This window comes from Fundulus heteroclitus, chromosome 19, assembly GCF_011125445.2.
Source record: "Fundulus heteroclitus isolate FHET01 chromosome 19, MU-UCD_Fhet_4.1, whole genome shotgun sequence".
NCBI classification, from domain to species: domain Eukaryota; kingdom Metazoa; phylum Chordata; class Actinopteri; order Cyprinodontiformes; family Fundulidae; genus Fundulus; species Fundulus heteroclitus.
The window spans coordinates 25,867,155-25,887,013 of NC_046379.1; the positions used below are offsets into that span (position 1 = coordinate 25,867,155).

Below are 19,859 nucleotides of genomic sequence, written 5' to 3' on the forward strand. Positions count from 1 at the left end.
AGTCATATTTGGCCATTTCAGAGATAACGTTGAAGACCCAATGGTTATGGTTATCTTAGGAGATGGTTTGGAGATAGTTATTCATGCAGTGCTGGAAAATGATTCCCCACCCACATACATCTAGCTTTTAAAAACTAATTTAGCCTTGAGATTTATTTTATGACACAGACTGCCAGTGAGGAATACGCTGTTTATTTTTACTCAGAATATGTTTCTGAAAAGTTTCCATCCTATAATAAACCACCACCCCAACGCCCCAGGGGACAACAGGAGCAAGATGGGCAGTAAATTTACTCAAAATAACATACACAAATACGAAAAGATATTAAACAGCTTCACTGCATTTAAGAAAATTAGGACATTTCCTCTGGCTGCTGCTACACCCTGGCTGCAGATATGTCTCTATAGGTCTCTGCGTCAGGAAGGCAGGTGATCAAATCCATGCGAACTGCCTCAAATCAACAGAGCAAACCATCCAGGACGACATAAAAAGACCCAATCAATATGTCAGGGAAGGGCTCCCACCAAACCTCTCTCTCTGACTCTGACACCGCCTGAGGTCTCAACGCCTGAAAGCCAGCGTGGTGTCCGTATTGTGCGTCACAGGGCCAGCGCACATAAGCAACACGCCTGTCCTCCTCACCCACTGCACCAAAAAGAGAAAGCAAAGAGCTGATGCTGGATGGGTCCCAAACACATGGACCAAAGCGGCTTTGTCGCTGCCACGTCCGTCACAGCGAGGACCCAACCCCAGGTAGTTCTCCTGGCATAAAGTGATGAACTACATAAAAGAAGATTTGAATCCCAGTCATCATCTATAGGTTAGATGTTTGATTTATTATTCAAACTCAAATCCTAAACTAACTTCCAATTAGGTTTGCACATCCTGTACTCCTCCTTTATCCTGTATCAGATTGTTTTTTTCTTTAAAAAAAAAAACTTCTAGCAGTGATTTCCTGCGCAGGTTTGGAGGAAAGCAGGGTCGTTAGGCTAACTTTATTGTAAGCGTCTTCCTGGGGGGGAAAAAAAGGTCTAATATTGCACAAAACTGAGCGTCTGGGTCAGTGCTTTGTTGTTGAACTTACCAATGTTGACCACACGGGGGCGGGATAGCCTAACTAAAAAAGGAAATGGAAAGGAGTCTCACACACACACAAAAATCCTCACTTACAAATGTTGATTGATTTCTTTAGGGTTACATTTTTTATACTGGACATAAAAATAATGAGATTATTAACATTAAAAAGGAGACAAAAAAAAAGTTAGTGTAAGTGTTTGACAGAGAGAAGGAGCATTTTCCATTGAAGTACTTCCACAAACACATTTACATGGCAATCATCAACATACTGTAACAGGCCTGACAACTTTGTTGCCTTTGTTGGTGTGTGTGTGTGTGTATGTGTGTGTGTGTGTGTGTGTGTGTGTCCTTTGTTCTCTTCGTAACCTTTGCAGGCACAAAATATGCAACACTGCTGCTTTGTAAACTTCAAAACTATGCAAGGAATGCAGATAAACTTGTGGCCTTTTGGAGTGTCCAGTGTGTCATCATCAGAGGGGGAGGGGGGGTTGCATGAAAACAGGAGAGAACGATGAGGACAATGAACGTGAAAAAAAGTGAGTTTGATTCAGTTTGACAAAACGAGGTGAAACAGTAAGAAAATGGCACTGATTTGAAATCCTCTGTGTTGAATTTGGAAGGATGTGAGGGAGATGGACGTATCCAAACCTTCCCCCGAAGCGTGACCATTACCTAGCAGGGCGTAATAGGTAGATAGGTTTCATTTCACATAGACAGCGAGCATAGTGGAAAAGCTATTTTCTTTGACCGCTTGTCTAACAGCGGTCAAAGAAAATAATTTTTTAAATCTGAAGATGGATATTTAAACACTTGACTTCAATGAATAACCTGCAAAGCAACATTAATCATGGAAACATATCGGAGTCATAAGTCATCGATGAGCAATCATGGTCTATTAAAAGCCTCGCTTTGAATAGGCCAATGTGAATCAATGTGAATCAAGATCTAAATAAAGTTGTGCAAAAGTATTTACGGTGCATCTGGGAAGTAATCAGTGTGCCACTTTTTCCATATTTGGTAATGCTTCAGCCCTACTCCAAAATGGATTACATTCATTTTTTTCCAATCATAGTTCCATAAACAATACCTCATAATAATAAAGTTAAGTAAAATGTATTCTCAACTCTGCATCTAGGGTGTTTTCTACCCTTCTTCTATGCAGAACCTCTTCAACCCGATTAGGTTATTAAATGCCGTTCAGGAGTTCAGCCCAAGTTCTAGCTGGGCCTCTAAAGGACATTCGCAGATTGTACCTGACGCCACTCCTGTGTTATCTCGTCTGTGTGCTTTAGGTCATTATCTGGTTGGAAGATGCATCGGTACGAGGTCCAGAGCAATCTGGAGCAAGTCTTCTTGAAGAAGCTCTATATTTGGTGTCATCTTTTACTCTCCTTGCTGAACTGAATTAAGTGACAAACCCTCTCGGTTCCTGCTGAATGAAAACCTCCCCACAGCATGATGCTGACACCGCCATGCTTCCCAGCAGGCATGGTCTTGGCAGAGTAATGAGCAGAGACCCCCCCCCCCCCCTTTTACACGACAGGTGGAGTTCAGGTCAAAAATTTCTGTCTTTGTCTTATCAGGACTAAGAGTTATGTTTGTCCTGGTCTGACATCCTATAAGATGGGTTCCTGTTAAATTCCAGTGGGTTGTGATGCCCATTTGATCAACTGTGCCATAAAAGCCTGACCGGTGGAGTGCATTAGCAAGCGCTGACCCTCTGGGTGGATTTTATACCTCCACATGGGAGCTCCAACATATTATGTAGTTTAATTACCTGTCTGACAGAGAGAGGCCCTTCTTCCCTGATTACCCAGGCAGGTGAGATGTCCAGATCTAAGCAGGGTGCTGATGATTCCTAGATGTTTTCCATTAGTACATGATGGACAGTACAAGGGCGTTTTGGGAGGTTCAATGCCGCTGACTTTTCTTACGTCCTTTCAGCAGCTTCGTGCTTTGACAAAAATCAGGTCACGGAAATCTACAGACAGTTCTCTCCACCTTGTTGCTTTGCTTCTGCTCTTTTATGCACTGCCATCTGGGAGCCCTTACACGTGTATAAAAGGGAATTCCAGATTGCAGACGTCGATCTAATAGAGCAGGGGGTCTCAAACTTCTCAGACTGTGACCCCCAAAATAATAACGTCAGAGACCAGTGACCCTCTTTGTGTGTGTGTGTGTGTGTGTTAGTGTGTGTGTGCGCGCAACAATGTCGAGCATCATCGGTTTCACAATTAAGGAAATACTAATTATCTTTAGCAAATCAGCATCAAATTATTATTATTAGTTTCAGAATTTTGAAACGATTAAGCAAAACATTGTGGAACTTTGTTCTTGTAATATTATGACTTTATTCTCGTAATATTCTTTATTATTGTACACCTAATATTGAGACTTTCTTCTTGTAATTTCCAAAAAAAAAATGTATTGCAGTCATTGTAGATTAAAGAAATTAAATGATTGGCAACAGAGATGTAAATTACCACACACACACACAAACTCCTACCTTTTCGAGAACTTTTTCTTTTTCTTCCATGATTAAAGGCATATATTTGCTATATTAAAACAAGCATATCTCTGACATCGTAAATTCAGAAATTTTGGATCATTATTTGAATCATGTCGTGACCCCCACCATGGTAACCTCCTGGGGGGTGAGGACCTCTACTTTGGGAACCCCTGTAATAGAGAATCTATGGAGGGAGCAAAAAATGAAGACAATGAAGGAGACCTTATTCGAAATTTTATTCGAACATGAACATGATACAAATATAAAAATAAAATAGTGCACAGTAACAAGAAGTGCATAAGAAAGAAGAGAAAATACAGATTTTTGTTTCAGTTAACATATCATGCTCAAAATGGGGTAGGAAGAAGTGAGAACTTATAAACTCCTACCCCTAAACACTTGAGACTTTAGAGTCCGACTGTCATTAAAAAAAAAAAAATCAAAATCAAAGTGGCAGTTTGAAGTAACAGTTACTAATATTTACCTATACATTTTCCCATTTTATGCTGGTTTATCTTTCTAAACCCTTACACCAAGTTATTATCTTCAATACACACATTATTGCTTTCTGTCCCCATGTGTATATCTATTGAAAATTACCTCTTTGTACCTTCTTTTGAATTGTGTTAAACTATTGCTTTGTTTTGAATCTTCCCACACAGACATGGAGTTCATCGTCAAAGATGAATCACCAATTCCAGAAACGCCTAGGTTGAGTTTTAAATAATCTAAAAACGATTATATATAGCGGAAATCGCTGAATATGTAGCACGGTTGATGGTATTATTCATCAATTTAACACCCCCTCACTTTGGATTCCAAAGCCGCAGTGGGGTCCATATCCCGACTTGGTGCAAAAAAAGAACCAAATCTGTCACAAAAATGTTTTAAAAGTCAGAATAAGGCATTAGTCGCATGAGATACATGCATTTCCTGTTCTACTGACGGTGGGTTTCTAGCGCCTCCATCCCCATCGTCGCACCGCTGGGTTTCTGACCCTGCCTCCATTACTATGGGCTATCGATCACCTCGGAGCTGCGCGAGCGGGCGGGCCAATGAGGTCACGCGGAGGCGGTCCGTTGCTAAGGAGGAGGTTTGGTTGAGTCTCCGCGTAGCAGCCATTCAGCGGCGGTGGCTGAGGCGATTGGACTGGGAGGGCTGCTCCGACACTTTTTTGTGGAATTTGAATTATTTTGGCACAGCGCGGCTCTTGGTTCATAGGTGACGGCTTGAGCGGGACGGCTTGCGGGTCGCAGAGGTGGTCACAGGTGAGTTACAGAGCAAAGAGGAAGAAGACGAATAAGTGCGCAGAGTCCTGCCGGGACTAGCGAGCCTGGTGAAGCTTGCGTTAGCTCGCCGAGCTAAGCGCCCACTGGCCCTTCTGAATGCGGCACACGCAGCTACGCTAGCTCCCGATTTCAAGCCATCCTGCTAACCCGAGTGTTTGGCGGAATGAGAAAAACGGTATTGGTGAATCTGTCTGCCGCTGTCTGCGCACGTAGGCGAGACCGCGTTGTGGTGAGGCGGCCGGCGGAGGCAGCAGGTTCCTCGGTTAGTCGCATCCTGGTAATTGGCCAGACGGCTCTCAAGTTACCTGGATAACTTTGAGAGAAGGGAGGGCGTCCGTCGGCGAAACGAAGGGCTCCATCTCCGACGGAAACGTGCGGCTCGTCCTACACACGGGCTGTCACGACTTGTTTCCCCCGCGGATCGCTTGTGTAATGTCGTCGTTACAAACGTTGTCCGCCGCGGGGAAAAAAAAAAAAAAAACACGGGATCCGCTTTCCTGCCAAGTTTACTGTCAAGGTGTCAACAGTCTAGCTCCTTCAGATCAGAAAACATACGGCCCAGAAACGCCAGGCAGCCGGGCAGCCGGGCAACCTGCCTGAGTCATGACTCATGGTCTTAACACGCTGCATTTTTGTAAAGTTTGACAAGGCGTCTCAGATTGTTGTGCAAGGTGTCTTTGTGGGACTCCTGGCTCGTACAGTGGTTTTACTAGCAGGGGGAGGGAGAGATCTCTCACTCTGGCATCAGTGATCGGTGGTCGGATTACTTCCTGCCTGCTGACCCGACGAAGGTAAACACAGGAAGCGTCCCGTTTACCAAATAGGATTCTCCTAGTGATCCGTGTTTGTAGTTTGTGAATAGCGTGGAGGGAGGGAAATGGAGGCAAAATGTTTTCCTTTTTATTGGCTTTTAAGTCAGAGATGCACCGATCAGCTTGTTTTGTCGTGGCCGATTTCCGACACAATTGTGAAAGGCCTATTGTTGCCTTTTATTTTCCTAATCTCTGGCCAGACAAACATCAAATAATACAACTATTTATGGCAGAATGGGATTGGAAGCTTTTCAAAATGAGCCCCAATTTACTGTACACAGCTGTCCCTCTGTGCTGCATCACCGAAAAATCAACAACTAAGGTAAAATAATCCATGTTAGGGGACAGAGGTATCTATAAATAAAAATAAAATTTAAAAAACAGCTGTAAAAACGATAGATTTTTTTTTTTTTTTTACAGCTGACACATGAATTGAATACAGGAAGAAAAAAAAAGTTTTATATTTGACTTGCGGGATTGTCATCCGCCCATCTCTGATGGTTTAATTGGAGCATCTCTTACCTGAGCCGTCTTAACACGTACCGCATAAATCTGCTCTTAAATTGTTTTAGATTTATGTTTTAGAATAATCAGCCAATACAAATTATAGAAGGAGGGGGGAGAAGCAGTAATGTAATCTGATTGGCAAAGCAGTTTATCTCTCCTGAGGGTATGAGTTAGACTGCTGGTACTTCTCAAACATCTTGAAAGTAGCTCACGGCTCGGCTCTTCTCGGCACAGAGAGGGAGCCGGGGTTGGCCGTCTGCCACCACAACCCACTGTCTAAGTATGTCAGCTGTTTCAGGGAGGAGCACAAGCCTCTTTCTGCCGCTTTGCTTCACTCCGTGGGAGAGAGCGGCCGTTTTTTTTTTGGCCCTGCTCTCAGGGCGACAGGCCCCTCCTCGGCAGCGAGCTGTGCCTGTGAATTACGAGAAGTGACGCAACACAGGTAGATAAACCTGCTGCGTGATGACGACGCAGCCGGAAGTGCTTCTGCTCCCGGCGGCTGGCAGCTCGTCCAGCCTCTGGTTGCATGTGTTGAAATCACTGTCGGCGTCAGCTTAGCTCGCTGTTGGCCAAACTATCACGGCCCCGTACCCCGGAGCAGTGCTTTATTTTCTTTGCCTACCAGTCTGTGTCGAGGAGTTTTGTTTTTCTCTCTCGCTTTTTAAATCTCAACCCCATTATAGGGCCTTCTTTCCCTGTCTACTGTGTACTTGTGAGTAGGGCTGGGTGATCTGGTGCAAAAATAATGTCTCAGTATTTTTCAGCTGAATGCAGACACACAATATTCATCTCAACGTGTTTTTCTTTTCATTTCATAATCACGAAAAGGCTTCTCTGAATCAAAGACGTGTCCCAAACGTCTCACTGGATGTAGATCAATATGAGAAACAGCTGAAGAATAACCCACTGGGATACGCAGAAGTATGATTGTCTATAAATTAGTCAGTTAAATCGCCATCCAATCAATTAAATAATTCATTTCCATCTTGATAGCAACGATATAGTCTCATCTTGCATTTCTTTCTTTTTTTTATCTCTATTTTTAAAATCTCCATATATTTCCCGGCTCTATTTGTGACCGCATCCCTTCAACATTTCCCACTTCCTTGCATTTCAACCCAAGACCTGATTGTATTTTATTGGCATCTCTGTGTGATAAAGCAGCCCAACGTCTACAATGTAAATCTCAGCCTCCGCTTGGCACAGAGCAGGATGGCTACGCCGGGCTTGTTTTTGATCCATGCCTCGAAACGATTGGCACGGGGAGACTTCCGGCAGAGAGGCTTCTGGGAGCCTAGCGCCGTCGTTAACGTCGCGTCGCCCGGCGCTGGTGGCATCATCCCTGAAGGCTCATGAACCGTGCGAGACGTTGCTGTCTTCACTTTGGATTTTCTGCGTGGTCGGATTGGGTTAGGTCGACTCTGTAAAGTGCCTTGAGGTGACATGTTGTGAACTGATGCTATCTGAATAAAATGAAACTGATCTGAATCAAGTAAGTTCTACGGAAGAGGATTAGGGCCATTCAAAATAGGTAATAAAAGTCTATTTAATTCTGATTTTTTTTCCCAGAATTCTGAGATTAAAGTCTGAATTTAGAGAGAAAAAGTCTGAATTCTGAGAAAAAAGTCAGAATTCTCAGAATTCTGAGAAAAAGTCAGAATTGAATAGAAATTTTTCTTTTCTTTTTTGAATGGCCCTAATCCTCTTCCGTAGACTTCCAACATGGCGGCCGGTTGCTCTGTATTTCTTGAGGAAATGGGCTTGAATGCAGAAACTTTATATAGATAATTTTCTCCCCGTTTCACAGTCTTGCACTATTTTTATGTTGGCGAATTCCATAAAATCATTAAATGCATAAAAGTTTGTTGGGGCCCTGAAATGAGCAGTTTTCATTCATTTTAATTTACTCTGTAAAATAGGCCATTAATCCCCCTGTTTTGTTTAGCAAAGATAAGAATACTGCAACTGACTCAAGGCTCTAACCTGTGACATGGATAGCATTTAGAGAGATTTGTGAAAGGCAAATCATTTTTCCCTAGCTACTGCAAAGGCCCACGTAGCGGGCGGGTGGCTCCGCGTCCCGGCAAAGCGAGCATCTTCGCCCGGGCCCGCCGTCCGGCAGAGACACTCTGGCAAGGCTCGACCGGAGGGCAGGTTTAAAGAGCCGCGATCTCAAATGTGCAGCTGACCCCATTTCAGAAACAAGCAGCTGAAAATAGGTCCGCTGGAACGGCTTTGCCGCCTTTTGGGGGACGAGCGCCGTTCTGCCGTCTCCTCTTCCAGAGGATAGCCGTCGCCGGTCACGTGTCCTTCAAAGAGGATCTGTGTGTCGGGCGAGCCGAGCACACAGCTGAACAAACAGGAAACGGCAGCAACTGATTACCGCGAGTGATTATCACGCGGCAAACGTGCAAGATCCAAGAGGGAAAACGGGACGAGTTGTTTTCGGGGGGGTGTCCGGCCGGGTTGCTGAAGCAAGAGGCCATCAAACTGTAGTCAAGCGAGGGGTTCTCTCTGTAAAGCGCCATCATTGCTGTCAATTACCCAGAAGGGCTGGTGTCAGATCGTGTGCAGCCATGCTTTGAGCTGCACTGATGGCCGAAGGTACCTAGCCACAGCTTTCTGTTCTTCTCCCCTGTCTAAGACCTTTCAGAACGACTCCGTACTCCCGGCATTGATCTTGTGCAAACAGGCATGTGGTCTCGTTTAAATTTTTCCTGTTAATCAGATTGGTCACGACTTTCTCTGTCTGGTTGTTTTATTCCTTTGAATGCACTTCCTTGAGGGTGCCGTTTTGGGTCAGTCATTTTAAGCTTTAATTGGCCTCAACGGGTCTGGATCTCCCCTCCTTGCCCTTACTGTATCATCAGGGAGGGCGGGGAGGGGTTGGGGGGGTTATCACTGTATGCAAGGAGTTGCCTTTCAGGTCGGTGCCTGTGTGTGACTCCTCCCTGGAGCCGCTGTAAGGCTCAGGGACTCCTTTTGTCTTTGAAGGCCCCCTATATAATGTGATACCCGAGCCTCTGGCACTGGAACAGCTCATGCTTTATTCAGCCCTCTGATCTCTGCTTTAATTACGGCCGAGGCAGGGCGAAGCGGCCCGTGGTTGGATCTTCCTAGGGAGGGGGATTATGGTACCAGCTCCCAGTTGCAGTCAGGAGTTTAGATAGATATGTAGGCTCAGGTGCCGGCCACCACCACCAAAACACACACAGACGCGTGTCGCAGCGGCCAAATGAAAGGGCAAGACCAGCCTGCTGTGACACAGCTGAGGGGGGGGGGGGGGGGGGGGGGGGAGTTGGTGCCCACATCTGCTGGCGATCTCTACAGCTTTGTCTTAAGTCTATGACATAATGTCCACCTGTCTGGGGAAATTCACAAATGTGCTCTTGATGGGGCGACTGTGGCTTGGGTAGTCGTCTCGCAACTGGAAGGTTGTGGGTTCGATTCCAGTTTCCCCTTGTCACGCGTTGATGTGCCCATGGGCAAGGCACCTAACCCCAAGTCGCCTACCGCTCTGCGTATCGGATGTGTGCGCGTCAGTGGGAGCACCTGTGGCTGTAGTGTACAGAGCTTTGGGTGGTCAGCGTGACTGGAAGAGCGCTGTATACGTTCAGTCCATCCACCATTTTTGCTGTTGTTAGTCCTACTCAGAGTGCGAAATAAGGGTTAATCGGGGGGGGAGGGGGTTGGGGGGGGGGGGGGGGGGCTCGACCCCCCCCCCCCCCCCCCCCCCCCCAACCCCCTCCCCGATTAACCCATGAGACCCCCTGAAAGCCTCAAAAGCAAAATTTAAAGGGGGTCTTAAATTGTGTCAAAAAAAATTAAAAATTAAATATTTTTTGTCACTAATGGTCACTAAAAAATTTTTAAGCTCAACATGTCCAGTATTCAAAATTCAAAACATTTATACACAAATATCAGAATTAGAATCAGACATACTTTAATAATCCCAGGGGGAAATATGTTCTGTTTTTTGCCAAGTGGAGCCAGCCAATCCTATTAGCGGATGCAAATTAGCCATGTGCGCGCCGAGCAGAAGAAAGACGTAACGTTGACAACAATTAATACTAAAAATGTTTAAATTTTAGTATTAGGAACTGATCTTATCTGTTGTGCCTGTGCACTTTATCTGTTTCACTGTTGGTGAATTAGAAACCTCCTCTCGAGTCCTTGTATGTCTGGTGAATGTGAAGAATTGACATTAAAGCTAACTTTGACTTTGACATTGTAATGTAGGCCTACTGCATATTGAGAAAATTTACATCGGTATTGCGCAACAATCGGGAGACGGGGACCCCCCCAAATATTGACAGGTATTTCGCACACTGGTCCTACTCTATCCAACCGTATTTGTGGAACATTTAGCGGAAGGACTAAAAGGGGCTCACAAGAAGATGCGCAGCTACGGCCTTCAGAGGATCGAAGGGATTTATACTTTACTTCCAACTGGACTTTGGGCATCGCCCCACCAAAAATACCGGCGCCTGGTCTAATGACCACGGCATCACTGAATGGCCGGCTTGACCTAAATACCACGCAGAATCTCTGAGGTGTTGCCAAGAGCAAGAGGAGACCCCAGTAGCAGCGAAGCAGACCAGCTGACGGACGGTCAGCCTGCAGCTCGGCAGAGACGCGGGCCGACCGGCTCCCCGGTAAAACTAATTGACATGCAGGCACACGTTTGTCTCTGTGTCCAGGACGTGGACGCAGTGTCCGTACATGGTGTGCCTGCCCCTCCAGCTACTTCCCGTCGGGCTCCATGTGACGCGTAGCATCTTTTGGCCGTCACGGTTACCTTGGCACCAGTTTCCACCGCAGAGGCTGCTTAGACGCAGTGGAGAAGACAGAATACCCAAGAATGACACAGCGGTGACTCTCATCATCGCGCTTCGCTCTGAACATCTTTGTTTGACTCAAATGCAGCGTTTTGAACAGAGGCGAGACGGAAGGCCAGCAGCGCGCTAGTTTAAAGCAGCACTCCCTTGTCCGTCGTCGGCAACACTGGAAGAGTGACATGGCCTCACAGGCTGGACAAGGAGAGCATTACTCAAGGGAATGGTAACTCTGGAGGAGATGTAGAGATCCACGGCTCAGGTGGGAAGATCCGTCAGCAGTTTTAAGCAGGAAGAAGGCCGCTGACAGAACCAGTCCGCATGAGGTCCTGTTTGGAGTTGGCCCTGTATGTGGGCCAAACACGGCACACGTGAGGAGCGAGGGGATCTTCTGTATGACAGATGCGCCACATGCAAACACATGCAAAGAGGTAGAAGGGAAGAGATCATGCTTTAGGGAGCAGGGAGGCTAGTCCCAGTTGGTGGGAAGATGGATGGAGCTGAATACAGAGTAGTTGACGGAGGAAATGTTTTCAAGGCCAGGGCAGAGATCCACCTTCCAGCACCAAACAAACAGCCTCTAGATCAGGGGTGTCCAACATGTGGCCCGAGGGCCATTCCTGGCCCGAGGGCTGGTTTTCTGCACATCTATCCAATGACTTTTATTCAAATGCAGACTTTGCTTCTAGTTCATCTAGTGAAGGAGGCCAAGTACAGCAAGTCTGCTGAGAACAGACAACAAGCCTTTCCATCAAGCCCAAAAATAATTTGCAAATTAGGGGGGGGGGGGGAAATCAGTTTTTGTTAATTTTATTGTTTATTTATTTGTTTTATTGGCCCTCCAGTAATTTTGACTTGACAATTTGGCCCACGTGACAAAAAGTTTGGACCTCCCTGCTCTACATCAATGTGTCGGAACGGTCTAGTCAAAGTCAAAATCCAAGGGAGAATCAGCGGCAGGAAAAGAAAACGCCGTTCCCAGACACTCTTCATCCACGTCGGCTGGAGTTGAGCTGCTCTGCGTTGGACTATTACGTCACGTCTAAATGAAGATGGGGTTTAGAAGGCCGTCTTTTCATAACCCATCTCAGCCGTCGCATCAAAAGAGGCGCAGCTGTAATGCCGGCGTCCAAGGAGAGGCTTTATTTAGGCATAAAACGGGAGACTCTGAAGAGCGAACTGTCTCCCCAGACTCCTCTGCCTTTTGAAAAGACGGATTCTTTTGTCTCAGCCGTGGTTTTTACAGCGAAGAGCCTTCTCGCCTCCCGTGGGCCCACGTTCACCGGCGCTTGTTGCGTAACCGACACGGGCCCGACCCCGTAGTCCTTTTGTCAGCTGTTTTCCCGTTGGATAACTGGGTCGCGATGAGTGGGCAACAGACTCCGCGAGGAGAAAATCAAATTTGGAGGTTCAGTCGAGCCATTTTCTTTTGTGTAGCGACACCACATTCTGAGGTGTGGGGTGAAGTGAGGCAGGTTACAGCGGAGGGAGCACCTGCTCCACAGCAACCGGCACCGAAGCTTTGCCTGATCGATAATGAAAGTTCCCCCCCCGTGCCAGAAGGAGTCAATTATTAATGAGCCAAATATCATGTTCTGCCTCCAGTAAGAGGGGAGTTGTTTTTCCTTTTTTTTTCCTTCTTTTTTTTAATGAATCATTGCTTCTCCCTTGCAGTTGGACAAATACCAAGATGAGAGCAAAAATCAATTTCTTTTGATCTAGTCGATCTGGATTTTTTTTTTTTTTTTACGGATTGTATGCGGCTCTTCGTTTGGTCGGGCATTAAGGAGGGCAGCTCCGAGCACGGTCGGCGTTTAGCTGAGTCAAAAGCTCCAGGGACGGGTGTCCCGAGTAGCACGTTTGCTGTGACCTGTGCTGCATATGTGTGCGTTACTGGCATCGTGTGGGTGAAGGAATCCGAGACACGGACAGCAGCAAGTTCGCACGTTGCACAGCCTCGCACCATTCCTCGACTGCGAGCGGCCTGCTGAGAGGGATGTCTGGCCCGTGAGAGAGCGAGCTGTGCTGAGTCGACAGGAGGGAAGGGGTGGGGGGGGGGACAATGCCGCTGCTGTGCGGCTCGTCGGTTTGGCTGCCTTTCTGCAGCTTTTCAGACAGGCCCACCATCAGCTTTTGGCTCCGTGAGCCATGTTGACTAGGCCCTTGCCTGGTGGTTACTGACCCTTTGTGCCCGCGGTGCCTGCAGCTCGTCGGGGCTCCGAAGGCTGCCGATTATCCCGCAGTAATTGGTGCTTGGGCCCTGACTGATCAAAGGTGTCCAGCTGATTGTGGGGGCCCTGGTAATTTTCCATCCTCTGATGCTCTGCAGTCATCGCCTATTTGCCCGTTCCTCTGGCTCACTGTTTGCCTGGCTGCTCGTACTATATCTGGACAAAGGGGGTTGATGCATCGCTGCATAATTATTCTTCTCCTTTTTTCCCCCCCAAAAGTGATTATGACTGGTGGTAACCCATTCGCAAAAATACAAACAGCTAAATTTACAGCAAAAATCTTCTCGTCAACTCGTTTTCTCAACATCAGCTGTTACCTGTAAGCCCTAGAGGAATGGAGTGTGCCCAGCAGCCATGTGACTTGGCAAAGATTTTATTCAACTCGCACACCTCAGTCATGTGCTTTTTAGTTGTTGTTGGGTTTTTTTTTTTAGTTAGTAAGGACTTTGTACTTTTCTGCTTTAAATGTATTAGTCTGGCTGAACATCTCCTTATGAAAGTGCATTAAAATTACGTGCAAATAACCTCTTAAAGTACCAAAATATTGTTATTCTTAGCATAAATTTAAAGAGGACATGTGAGGCTTTTGACTGCCATTCATTTCACATTCAAACCATTCAGTTGTGATCCTTATGAAGCGGGACAACAATCCTTTGGTCTGAATTCCTTGTTATTGTTGCTCTCTTTAGCCCCCGTTCCAAGGTGTGTCTGAGAGCAACTCGTTTTGGCGCTGTCTCTTTAAATCTAAAGGAGGCACTTCACACCCCGCCCCCTTCCATTCCTTTCTGACATTTTGTGTAGTTTGATAGCAGAGATGCGATTATTGACAAACCTACAGAACCCATCCTTTTAAATGAATGCATCACATTGGTGTGTTACTGTATCTACGCCATCACACCAACTTCACTATAATATGGAGCGTAGCTTCACTATGCCGCCCAACCCATGCATTTCAAACAGCTATTTAACACTGGCAAAAGAATATTCAAACACACAATTAAAGATTTGCAAAAAGGTTGATTTAAGCTATCTCATTTTGTGTTGGTCTCTTGATGGTAGAAATGTACAAAATAAACTCTTACAGTTCTTTTAGTTAATAACCCTGAAAGAGGTGTAATGAATTTTGTGGGTGAATACATCCAACAACTGAACATTTACGCTTATCCACTTGTAGCTTCGCCATCCGTGACCCAGGACTAAAAATCCACTGTGAGGAAAAAAAACAAAACAAAAAAAAAAAGTGGATTTACGTCGTAGGTTAGCCAAAAGTCTACAACCTTGTTTAGCAGCTCCGCAACAAATGCTGCGATGTAATTTTTCCAAAAAACGTAATAGAAAACAGAGAAAATTGAACGGATTGAAAAATATGACCCAAACCAAATAGGATACCTACGCACCCCCTAGACAGACTAGATTCAACTTTTCCGCTCCCCTAGAGACTCCAAGTACACAACAATTTTATTTAGGGGCTTAAAAAAAGTAGATTTTGCATATGTCCCCTTTTTTTTAAAGTTTTGAAATTGAAATAAAACGACTTTCTCAAACTGCCCTAAGTTTCAAAGCTTTCTTTTTATGCATCGACTAAGAGATACTTAAAGAATAAGATCCCTAGATTATGAGGAAGTGGGATAAAATAAAACACAACCAAAGAGAACTTTTTGGGGGCTTTCTTGTCCCAAACGGTGTATAAAAGAAAGCAGTGAATTTTTCACGGCTGTGCACTCAACCAGGATTTTAGTTTGTTTTTGTTTGTTTTTTTTCCCGATCAAAGCTACAATAAGAGTGATATTTTAAATAGCCTTTAGCATCTTATATTAGCATTTAGCAAGATTAGCACATTTTGTAGGGTTAGCATTCCTATTTATAGACATCAGTCTCTCCGCTGTTACAAAATGTCCAAAAATCTATTAATAACCCAACATTTTTCTAATCCAGCGGTGGCAGAACTGGACGTTTCACAAGCGTAAAACCGCGTCTTAGTTGCAAAACGTTCAGCTTCCAGTTACCTGCTGAACCCTTACCCTGTCGTGGCAGCCCGAATGAACAGCCAACATGCCTCCATAGAAAGAAGTTTCATTTCTCGAAGCTTCTTACAGCTTTCGGGCTCCGACTTCATTGTTCAATCACCTCAGTGATACTGGATGAGTGTTCTTCACTTGGTAAACACGATCCGGGGCAATGCGATTTGTTTTCAGTGTAACCTGTTAGTACCTATGTACGGTTCATTCAGTGATTGGAGAGGAAAAATTGGGGGATTTTTCATTTATGGTTGGCTGATCACCAACCATAAAAAACAAAGGTTGTCATTATAGCACTGTTTTCAGGAGGCGTCCCACATTTCTTTTAGTTATTTTGGAAATAACTAAAAGTAAGTCAGATTTTCTTGAAATTTGTTTATGTGTCCTTGATTTGAGCAGGTGAATGGAATGAGTATTTTTTGACCCCCTAAAATAAGACAATTAGATATACTGCACTGGATTAGATAAGATGATGGAGAGTTGTTTTTTTTATTTTAAGTGCAAAATTCTTTTTCCATTGGCAGATGATTTAAACTTGCCTGCTCACATCCAGAACAGATACACTCATTCCAGGAACATTTTACTTCCTTTTAGTTCCCTTATTGCTGTGTGAGAAGGACCCTTAACTGAGCCCCCTAATGCTGTCTCCTTCTGAATGATATTCCCGAGTACACGGTCCCTCCTAATTGGGGTTCTTCTGTAACATTAGCCTCTTCTGTCGTGATTCCCTGATCCGTATGCCAGGGATCTGCAGGCCAAACACAATCGTTAAAGGTTTCGGCGCAAGGATGCGTCAGCAAACTGTACGTTCATCGATGCATGCTGTTTTCTAATGACAATCACCCATTCCCTTTATCAGGATTCCCATAGTGCAATATTTTCTTTTACGTCTGAGGTTCGTCTGGTTTGACTGAAATAAAGCATAGTAAATAAAAATGTTACTACAATAGTTCCACGCTTGCGTCAGCAATTAGGGTGACCTTCCTGGGGAAACACCAGACATACATTAGCTGTAACGCAGCGGTCGTGACCAGCTTCTGAAAGTGTCCCTTTGCTTCACCCTTGCTTGGGCTTCCTGGAGAAATCTGCTGGGTAAACAGCGGCACGGTGTTGCTTAGTCTACCGCGTGTCTGCCTTGGTATTCAGCAGCCACCCTTTGCCGAACAAATAGCCCGGCCAGCACACAAAGAGCCAGACCCAGGTGTGTGCAAAGAATCCCCGATGTGGTGCGCAGCTCAACAGCTGCACTGCATTTCACAGAAAGCTTTAACCGTCCAACCCTCTTCAGCCGGCGTCTCCATGCTGTCCATCCAGAGAGGATGGCCGCCGCTTTGTGCCGACCTCCTCCTTCCTTTCAGTGACCGCCACCGGCAGCCCGTACACTTGATAAAGGGTTGCAGTGTGGTTATAATTTTGCACGTCTCAAATCAGCTTTAGCCAAGCTCGAGGGCAGGTGAGGGCAGTGTGTGTGTGTGTGTGTGTGTGTGTGTGTGTGTGTGTGTGTGTGTGTGGAGGGCATTTGGTCACGATGTGTCTACTTTAAGCCGTGTGTGTTTCTGCGAGCTGTAGTCTTGTCGGACAGCCAATGTGGCAACTGCATGTCTGTTCACGCAGCAGGAAGTTCCTGTTCCACTCCATCCTCTCGTCACTCACGCTGCTAGACTAAATCTGCCACGCATTCCCATAAACACACACACACACACACACACACACACACAGCCACCAACCTATGCTACGGTGTTGCCATTCACCCGTAGTTCTGTCGCTGTTAACATTATAAATCAGCGGTTCTCCAGGTGGGATCTGTCTTTATATATACACGCCGTGCTTTAAATAAGTATTCACACCCCATTCAATCCCCCCCCCCACACACACACATTTTTCCCATGTTTTGTCTGGATTTCACGCTGCAGAGTAGCACAACGTAAGGGAGGGTTGTGGAGCGGGAGGAAAAGCCGCCACGATCAGGTGTCGCCATAAAAGGCGGTCAAAGTCCATCCGACTGGCCAAATATACTATTGGCAGGCAGAGTTTGAATGCATAGCACTTGAAATATTATAGCCTTCCAAATATTGCATCCAAACAGTTCCCTGCAATCACCCCGTTACACACACACACCGGAACTGCTGTCTGGATTGCAATTCGATATTTAGGGCAGCTCTAGATCGTGAGAGGGCAAACGGAGACCAAGGAACACATCCGACAGGTTTAGGGTAAAGTTGTGGTTTTGTTTAAAAAAAAAAAAAAAAAAAGGGGAGGGGGGTGGTAGGTCCTGAAATAGTATCCTAAGCTTTAAACATCTGACAGAGTTCTGATCAGTCCGTCATCTGAAGATGGAAAGAGTGTGGCACAACCTGGCAACGCGCGGCCGTCCACCTGAACAGACTGGCTGGGCAGGGAGGGCATGAAGCTAGAGAAGCTTATGATCAGGTCTGCAATGGCTGAAGAATCCATCTCCTCCTGCAGCCGTCTCCAGACGATGGTGGGGGGGTGGGGGGGGGGGGCGTTGAAGAGTGACAGGCCTTTATCGCCGTGTCAAGACCACAAACAAGCGCACAGACACCATCCCTCACTGCCATGCGCTTTGAGGCGCCCTAATGGATGCTCCGGCAGCCAGCTCAAATTATCTTCCTCGACACACAAATTACCAAGTGGGGAAAAATACAGAATGCAAATTATGTTTGTTAATCTTGATCAGGAAAAAAATAGAAAACATATTGACTCCCCTCCCTGTGTTGCAAATGCGATGTAAATTATCATAATAAAATCAATTCTAATTTTTTTTTCGATAATCCCATCCTGGTCAGAGGCACCACATACAGGCTGATTTCTTTTTTTCTAATGGCTTCTCTAAAAGTCAGGCAGGCACAGCGGTGACACTTTTTTCATCCCCGTGCGGTGGAATCCCAGTCGGTTTGGCTCAGGAGCTCATGTACGGGGGGGGGGGGGGCTCTAATCACTGAATCATTTCTGTTTCTCTGTAGTTTTTCTTTGATGGCTAAATGAACACGTCTGTACAATTTGTGATCAGATAAGGGGCACTAAAGCAATAAAGGTTCTTATTTACTGAGCATTTGACTGTAAGTCATTACGCCGTTTATTTCTACATCTCGCTAGTTAGTCAGACCTTGTTTCAGAGAAGTGCATGCAAATGCATTTTTCTTCAATCAATTATCACAGAGAATAGATTAGTTACAAAGTTGTTCTTTTTTTTTTTTATATAGATATGTACTTTATTGTCCCCATGAGGAAATTCGTCTTGGACATAGTACGCTAAACAAAGCTGCTTCAGCAATCAAATACATTACAAACAATAAAGATCATCTACGATAAAAATCATCATCATAAAGTTTATTAAATGCAGCAGTTATGTTTTAGTTGAGTAATCTTTTTTTTCTCATTCTGGTACCTTTTTTTTCCCCCCTTTACTCATTCATTATGTCATCATTATATTCAGACGCAGGGGGTTTATGGCTGCTTGGGTGTCGGCAGGAATGCCGCTGCTGTGGAAGAGCTGAGCGGTAACTCTGAGAGCCTGAATGAAGGGTTGCCGTAGCGCAAAGCAAAAGCTGCGCGTAAAACTTACCACAGATTGTTTTAATCATCTCCTGTTATCACTGATCATGTGCAGTTTCGTTTCTTTTGAGTCAGAGGCTTGGTAGGTAGTTGTTGTGGTCTAAGGAGGCATCACAATCGGTGCCAGAAACAAAGACGCTTTAGGACGGATGTATTTAAAGTGCCTGTGACGTCAATGTTTTTAAGATAAACTTAACGATATCAATGGAAGGTTAACATCGACAATATTGTTTCGAAAGACGTATTTCGCCGCTTAAATGAACGGTTGTTAAGATATATGGTCATAAATCTCCCTAAAAAAAGGACATTTTTTTTAGATTCTGTTAGCTCCTTTATGACGTAAAAGGAGAACCCCGGCGCTGCTACAATGGCTGACAACACAGAAAGCAGGAAGCAGTCTGACGTTTCTGCAGAAATGGCTCAGTCTCTATCAGCTGACTAATAGTGACTCGGTATGGTGAGGAAGCCGAGTCAGGAGAAGACAGTCAGCCGTCATCGTCAGCTGGTGGGGAACAAGTTTTGGGAGCGGCTTCTTCTGTGTTTCCGGCCGCCAGCAGATCTGAGAGCTCCCCCTGGAGGTTAGGCTCCGCAGCGACAAGCAGCAGACAGCGGCTTTTTTTTTTTTTTTTAGACTAGAAGACAAAACTGGTTTGTAATTTTAAAAGTTTACATAGGAATATTTAGATAAATATTCATTCCATAATATTATATTCACCCTTGATCATTTATCAGATGTGGTATATTACCAGTGCACTTGCGGCAGCTGTGACAGCAAGGCAAGTATGACAGAGTGTTGCTAAGAAGTTCCTCAAGTTGTAAATGTCCTGACAGACTACGAGCAATTTTTTTTCTCTCTCCACAAAGACCGACACCTAACAAACATCTAGCCACACCCGGGATTTCTCACCGTATGTTCGGACGTTTGGGTCCTGCAGATAGCGTACGGTGTGCAGTGGAACATCATGCAGATGCAAATCAGCTGCTTTAGTGTAACCACCAGCGAG

The 19,859-nt window shown here is 45.3% G+C and overlaps 1 protein-coding gene across 5 annotated transcripts in view; it reads left to right on the plus strand.

The window, feature by feature from the left end:
- Positions 1-4,685: 4,685 nt before the first annotated feature.
- Positions 4,686-19,859, plus strand: part of numb (NUMB endocytic adaptor protein) — a 59,996-nt gene continuing 44,822 nt past the window's right edge. For 4 of the 5 annotated variants that reach the window (XM_036150510.1, XM_036150511.1, XM_036150512.1 and 1 more), the window contains exon 1: positions 4,687-4,855. The gene's annotated coding sequence lies outside the window, so the exon portion shown is untranslated. Of the gene's footprint in view, positions 4,856-19,859 lie in introns of all 5 variants that reach the window. The other variant, XM_036150514.1, reaches the window with a different exon arrangement.